Source organism: Rhinolophus sinicus, chromosome 4 (assembly GCF_057876585.1).
Source record: "Rhinolophus sinicus isolate RSI-liver-muscle chromosome 4, RSI-T2T, whole genome shotgun sequence".
In the NCBI taxonomy this organism is placed as follows: Eukaryota; Metazoa; Chordata; class Mammalia; order Chiroptera; family Rhinolophidae; genus Rhinolophus; species Rhinolophus sinicus.
Genome location: NC_142504.1, coordinates 91,430,564 through 91,439,030, shown reverse-complemented (window position 1 = coordinate 91,439,030; position 8,467 = coordinate 91,430,564).

Here is an 8,467-nt window from a genome sequence, read left to right as displayed (position 1 = left end):
GTGATTTTTTAAAACAAGAATTAATAGATAAATAGAAGTTCATCAAGTGCAAGGATAGCAGAAAGAGTTGATCCAAGTAGAAGGAATACAATATACAGAGGCACAGAGGCTTAAAAGAACATGCTATATTAGAGGAGATTTTTGTGTGTGTGAATTATTTAGAGGAGGTAGTCGGGAAATGAAGCTAGAAAAATTTATTGAGGCCAGATACAGGGGTCATTTAATGAGTTGCTTTAAGGAAATTAAAATGCAACTGATGAGGAGTAGCTAAAAGTGCTTAATGATTACATGTTCAAATTCACATTTAGAAAATGTTTTTGAGAGGGTGGATGGAAACTTTAAATTTAGGAAACAGGGAAAACCATTAAAAGGTGGTTAAAGTGGTAAAATAGATAAGAGAAGTGAAAGAATTACTAACAGCCATTGGTTTTACTTAATTTTCTGACCCTTCCCTTTCAAGAATTTCACATCCTACAGTGGACCCAATACAATGTGGATTTGAAACCTGGCTTCATTTGCCAATTTTGATGGCAAGTCTTTCCATAAAACTCCCATAAATATTAATATTTCATGTTTTTAATCTAGGACTACTAATAACTATTTTTGATGTCCTCTCCCCAGTCTTAGAGGACAGCATCAATTGTCTTCATGTTGTTTTTTCTCTTTCCTAAATTACATTGAAAACTTCTGCCAGAAGCATAAAATCATCATTAAAAAAAAAAAAAAAAAAAAAAAAATTCTGTCGGCCCATCTGTTGCAGGAGTGCCACCTTCCCTGAAGACCGCTAACACATTTTCTTCCCTCTCCAGCAGTCAATGTTGCTCTAAATTCCCCCAATAGAGTCTTTGAAATTATCTCAAATTCTTCCCCCACCTTTTCGGTCTCACTCTCTAAAACATGCATGAGATTTAGGGTTGGTGTATGGAAAGGACTTGTCATCACACCAGTGTTTCTTTCAAGTTTGCTCTTTAGTCTTTTAGACTCTCAAGCTATCCATCATGTCTTGTCTCTCCTGAACTGTGCAAGAAAGTTGTCCTCTACATAGGCTGGTTTAGCAAGCATTGACGAGCAGTGTCACATTTCATCTCAGGCAAGAAGAGCTGTGAGTCTTGACTCCTAGTTAAAGAACTCCTTTCTGACCCTTCTCTCACATTGCCTCCATACAATGGGTGGCATTTAGGAACCTGGGAGATATGCTCACATGGAACCCCTCTTCCTCTTCTAGACCATGTTCCAATTATCTGGGACTTTGAGATTCTCTGCTGAAACAGCCCCAGGCTCACTGCTAACGACTGTGCAAACCTTTTCCCAATTCTTGCCACTGAGGAAGTGGCCAGTGTACTCACTCCTATAGCCAAGTGTTAGCCAAAGGGAAACTATTTACAACATATGTAAATGGAATTTGGTGTGTAGTCTTGAGGATCCACACACATGTATACCTGCATTGCTAGACAGAGCTAGTGATACAAAGAGAAAGGGATGGTCAGCTTTCCCCACAGTGTCATAATTCTGGTCCAGGATCCTGAAGAGGCAAAGAATTCTAAATTCAAATGTACCCTTTCTGGTTGTTATGAAGATATCTTTTATCTAAGTAGGAGGAACAAATATAATTTAATAGTTTGTTGGTTTGACATAAAAATTTAAATATTTAAGCATGTGTTATGTGGATCTCTATTTGTACTCTTGCCCCAGGAAATGCATATGTTAGGAAGAAAAGATGATGAGGTATGATTTGGTGGATCCTAGATAGCTTTCTTGTTCTAAGATGTTTCTCTATAGCCAGTTGCTATGGCTGAAATTCCACCATCATTGTTCCTTGTACAAATGCAAGTTCACCTGAGGGTATTACTTCTGTGTGGTTGGCATTTCCAAATTTTCTCCAGATGGTAGGTTTGGAGAACAGATTTTAATAAGTGGAAGATGGAAATGCTATGAAAACAGATGATAACCATGTAGCTCTGAGAAAAACTCAGGGGAAACTACAAAGGAAGGGATAGTAAAGGGAATACACAGAGGGACTGCACAAGTCAACAAGCTGCCTAAGATGCCGGTTCCCAAAGGCTCGTCAAATTCAATTCCATCAGTCACCATTCTGACCATTGGATCACATTTTGTCATATTTTGCTGGGGTCCTGGTCCAGGGCTAGTGCTTTTCTTGGATTCATGGCGAGGTGAAACAGATGGGACAAGGAGTACTGCATCCAATGCCATTTCTGGCACTGGGAGGTGTCATGGCCTTAGAATATAACGCTTTGCTTCCCGTTTCCTCTTTTCTAGGTTAGAGATAATATTCCCTGACAACTCTCACTTAAAATATATACATATATACATATATACATATATACATATATACATATATACATATATACATGTATATATATATATATTTTTTTTTCTTTCTGATTGGTTTAACCTGTTTTTTAGTTTGTTTTGTTTTTGTGAAACTCAAATAAGAATTAATTTAATGGATTCTGTAAAAGAAAATGTCTTGTGCATGAATAGGCTGTTAGCATTCTTTTGTGCCTGGCCTTGCCTTACTTTTCTCATTATTGTTGTGATTTTTGTGTTGTGTTGTGTGTGTGTGTGTGTGTGTGTGTGTGTGTGTGAAGCAACCTTGGTTTTCTAGTCATGATAAAGTCGGTATGCAACAGGAATACTATAAAGCAGTGGGGTGAGGCTGCTGTCATTGCTATGGTTTGACTCAAGAAGGGGACAGTTCCACCATTCCCAAGGGGTAGTGCACAGAAATAGAGTTAAAATTGTTCATCAAAAGCCAAGTCCATGATCTGCTTCCCTGACATGTTGAAAGTTGGATACCATTCCCAGATCAATACATCCTCCCCCACACTGAATAATATTCAATATTTCTTCATAGGTGAAGTCTTTGATATCAGAACAAGTGGTAGGGAGAAAAAGTTGGGGTGCTACTTGTCATCATTTAGATTTCAACAGTTAGGGAAGTTATATACACCAGAAAGGATCAATGAGGTCAAAATAGTACCTGAAAATAGCCAGAAATTGAGAAGTCCCATCATAGGAAGCTGTAAAGTGCTACCGAAACCAAGGAACAGAGAAATCAATCTGAGAAGCGGAAATGCTCCTGATTACTTTGCTCTAATACATATCTTTCCGTTTGGGGCTTTGTTGGTATTGCAGCCTCTAATGTGTGTGCAATGCTGGGGACCTCTGGTAGCATCTGATTAGAAAAGTGCAGTTGTCAGTGCATTTCTACTCTTTAAAAATGTGAAGTGATAAAATATCAAAGTCAATATTTTTGCCAATCTTCCCTGCCCTTTGCAATCTTGCATCTCTCCAGGGGCATAAAATCTGCCGGTCCTGGAACAGATCCATGTGCGACTGCCAACAAAGCCTCTCTGAGGAGAGGCTGAGTGTTTGATTCCACATTGGGCAGACAAACACGCTCCCCTGAGTTCTCCCCAGTGAGTGGAGGAAATTCCAAAGGCAGGCACAGCGCTGAGCCCAGGGTTCCTCAGCAAGGAAGCAAAAGGTTCTGTAGTGATCGTATTTCCTTATTTTGTTTTGCGTTTTCCTTCTCTATTTTCATTTTCCTTTATAAGAAAATTGAATAGAAAATGACTATGTATTGAAGAAAATGATGAAAGAATTATTTAGTGCTTGAAGCATTGTTGTAGAGGAAATTCTGCAAAAAATTCAGTGGAGTCAAATTGGCCCCTGCCGATAGCACTTTCAGTAGTTTTGTTCCCTTCACTTCTATCTAAATAGTGATACAAAAACCTGGTTATCCTATCAGTAATCTTTGACCAAATACCTTTATTTTTTGCCATTGTTATCCCCTCAAATGTCTACTTTTGTTCTCTATATTTGAAATATTAACCATGCATAAACATTTCATGGTCTTCACTGTTTTCTGCACACTGGGCTCCTTACATGATCTGGAAGGAGGTTGGATCTCTGATGTAACACTCTGGCTGTCTATAGTAGGTGAGGCCAACGTTGAGTCTGGATGATATAGATGAGTAAGCTGCACAATTATCACTCAGGAGCTTTGTTAAGTGTACATGTCCTCGGACAAATCCCTGGGGTTCTGGTCCTATATGCCTATCTGGGGGCTCAGGAATCTGGTTTTATCATATATTCTAAGTCTTTCTGCTATGGGTGATGCAAACATGAAGAATGCCGATCTGTATGTATTATACTCAAATTTGTTAGTCATCCAAGATCCTTCACAATTGGCTGTCAAATGCAAAGTTCGTTCTCAAAATTTCAAACTGCACCAAAGGTTTTATTCTCAAATATTCATAATGTTTTTTATTTACAATAAGCTCCCAATATAAATATCAACCACAGGTGAACACATAAACAAAATGTTCTATATCCACTTAATGGAATACTATTCAACAATAACACACTGATAACAACTAATCAACAAACCACTGATATATGAAACAACATAGTTGGATCTTTAAAATATGATGAATTAAAGCAGCCAGGTACAAAAATGTGTATACTATATGATTACGTTTATATGAATTTCTAGGAAGTGTAAACTGAGTCCAATGAAATCTGTATTTTGCTGGCACAGTGTTTAGGGAGGAGTGAGTGAATTTGAAGGAGCACAGGAAAATTTGGGGGTTGATGGAAATAAATGTTCTATTATTAATTGTGATGGTAGTTAAATACAAGTGTACAGTTGTCAAAACTCTCCAAATATACACAAAACTCTCCAAATGTACACTCATTTTATTGTGTCTACATTTTACCTTAATTAGGTCAAATTGGATTTCCTGTAACTGAGGAGTAGAGTTCAAATTAATTGAATTAACTGACCATAACCCCAAATCAAAAGTATTTTATATAAAGCATACATTGTGTCAATTCAATCTTCTACTGAGGAATAATTATAAAATACTGAACTAATGGGAAGTAAGGGAAGTTCAAAGCCATTTATGAATTTAGTGAAGAACAAAAGGTTTGGTAAGACTTAAGGCTAGGATATAGTACAATAAAGTTTTCTGTGGAAGTCAGGTGTGCGTGTGTGTGTGTGTGTGTGTGTGTGTGTACTAATTGTATAAGAAATTGAAATTATGTAATTTTACTAACAATTGTCACCCCAATAAAAAAAAAAAAAGAAATATAAAAAAATTGTTAACAAAACAAAACAAAACAGAAATTGGGTAACAGAACAGGGGATTACAGGAATTACAGATGAGAAAAAGCTGGTGATAGAGCAAGAAAATGACAAAAAGAAAAAAAAAAGGCAAGTGTGCTCTACCAATTAAAGATTAATTTGGAATAAGGAACACAATTTGAAGATACCCATTTTAACCATTCTGTAGCCATTTAAATTATATTATCAATGTTCACATTAATTAATGAAATCAAAGCCTGTATGTCATAGCTCTTAGTGAATAAAAATTCTGATTAGAGTAGTGGGTAATTTTGTAACTATAGTTCTTGTTGGGGAGTGCAGATATGAAACTTCAAAGAACTTTGAAACTCAGAACTTTTTTTGAGTGAAGGCAAAAAAGAGTTATGGATAGCAGTAGAAGAAACAGGATTCCCAACTTGCCGGTGTTTAGTTTTGCTGATTAAGAATTTCACTTACATATTCACAACTTTTTTTATTAAGCTTTAGTATTTCTCAAAATGTGCTCTGTACCACACCTGCAGAGAATCACATGTGTGTTAACATTGTGATTCTAAAGATTCCCTCAAGTACCCTGAACTGAAATCTTTGTGAGTTTTCTGTCTGAGAGTCAACAAGAACTTCAGTTACTGATTTGTGGATAATCTAAAGTTTGAGAACCCCAGTTATGATTGCATCCATTTAAACACTCAAGGTATTTTGTAAAGTTCTGCAGCCCATATTATGAAAGTTGAGTCCTCCTTTTGGTCATTTAACTCATCCAATTTCCTTTAAAAGAAGTGTGAAAAAGAGATGAAGGAACCCCAGGAAGAACACCTGAGGAGTCCCTACAGTAAGAGAATGACATTATAATTGTTTAATCTTGAGGCATGGAATGGCTTCAGAAAATTGGTAACTGAGAGTTTTATGGTTCTTGAAACTGCAAAACAATATGAATGGGAAATTACATATATACATAACCATATATGTAAAACATATATAACATATATTCATCAAAAATAAAACAATAAAACCCATCCAACGATTACTTAATGAATAACAAACAGTATTGGTTAATTGATTCCTTGTTTTATCCATTCCTCATTATATATTTATTGCCTACTCTGAGATTAGCATTGTGAAAATAAAACAGAAGATGCTATAACCAATGAAGGATATACTCCGTTTAATTAGACCAGACTAGTATACTTGTCTTAAGAAAACAATAAACGTTATATGCAAAAGACTATAGAACTCTATATAAATATTATAAATACAGGAGAGTAGACGTCAAATACTAGAGGAGAAATTCTCATAAAGAAGATAAGTGATGTTCTTTGAGGTTGGGTAGAACTCAAACCAAGATATGTGTGATGACTATTACTAGAACAGGAGAATATGAGCAAGTCACAGAATTCAGGAAATGATACCGCCTCCTGGGGCATAGAAAGGTAAGGGTGGCGTACGTCAATGGGCCAGTATCATGGGGTTAAAATATGACATAAACTTAAACTGCCAAACATTTTAATTTATTGGGGAGTGAATAGAGAGGAGAGGGTGTAGGAATGGAGAGGAAGTGATGGGAAACAGCAGCAGAAATGAGTAGCAGTTGCTACCATCCACCTCTATCCCACCCTGTAAGATTCTCATGTAATCCTTATTCTGCCCTCTTTAAAAAAAAAATAATTTATTTTCCAATTACAGTTGACATACAATATTATATTAATTTCAGGTGTATAACATAACGATTAGGCATTTATACACCTTACCTCATTCCTCCCTCTTTTAATAGCCGAGTATATATAAATAAGTAGATATTCTCCTTTGTTTCTTTATTTGTTGTACTATTAATTCCCTGGTGTCCATGGATATGCTTAAATAGGTGTGCGTGTGTGTGAGAGAGAGAGAGAGAGAGAGAGAGAGAGAGAGATGGGGTGCGGGTTGGGATGTCTGCTCCAAATATAGGGGCCTTTTCTTGGATTGGTATAACATCTTGTTGGCTAAACGAAGATCCCTGTCATACTTCATTAATAAAAATTAACTGTAAATCTCCTAGCTTCCCACAGGAGGGCCTTTTAAACATTCCATCAGGGACTTGCAGAGGCTGTCTGGCAGGGAGTCAATCAAGAAGCAGCATGAATTGGCAGCCGAATCTACAAGGGTTTTTAAAATATACATTTATGTATACATTTATATACTTTTTGTTTATCTGTCAGTCCTAGGAAGCCCTCATCTGAATTTGTTTTCATGGCCTCTCCACTGACAGTCTCTTTTCCCACCCTCCCATCACTACCCCCTGATTCTTCCCTCACCACCCCGACACCCCTACCCCCTGCTGTCCTCCTAGTGCTGGAGACCTGTGCAATATCATTTTCCGCATAATGAAATCTGGAGTGACATTAATATAAGTGTAATTTTATAGAAGGGAATGGGCCTGGCTGATAGTTTCTACCTGCTGTGTTTTGATGATAGACATCGGGATGTCACCATCTGTGTAATGAAATTTCACCTCCGTAATGGTTCAGATTATCAAATGTTCCTCCAAGCTGGCTCTGGGAATCTATTTATTTATTTATTTATTTACGTATTTATTTATCTGTGAACAGCACTGTAAGGCCTGTTTATCATGGAAGGTATGGCTGAAGAAGATTTTAAGTGTATTAAGCAAAGTAAAGGAGCAGTGAATCTAAACATTTGCTAGTGCCCCATAAATTCATGGATCATGAGGTTAAGTTACTATTTCCAGGCCTGGACAGAACTTTTTCTTCTATCTAACCCCCCCCCCCCAACCTCCACCCCAGCTCTTTAACTGGAACATATCAAATTGATGGGTTAATGTCAGGTGGGTGTAAAATAAAGTAAGAAAAATGTGTTGAGTGTTGATTGCATAGATGTGTATACATTCTCATTTAATTTCTAAACAGTGTTGTCAGGACATAATGTGTTAGCAAGTTTAAAGCTCCAGTGGACAAATATAAGACCCGATAGATAATATTCACCCAAAGTAGTTGCTCTTACCCTTTGAAGCAAAATGTGAGACTCAGAGAGGAGAATTAACTTGTCCAGATGACCCAGGGGTGAAACATGTTTTAACTCATATCTGTCTGCCTCACACATTGATGTTCTCTTCATTACTCCTACTTACTTCCCAAGTACTGAGGCCAAATTAAGGCAGGTGAATTGGAGGAGCATCTCAGGTATGTCCAACTGTCGTAAGATGGCTCAATATATTCACGTTGTGATAGTGACTCTCTTGTCTCCAGTTGTCAGCAATGGCCTAGACTTTGCATATTTCCTGTTTCCCTAATGTCTAGCTGAGACAATGTCATTAAGGAGATAAAGAAGACAGGAGAAAGAATA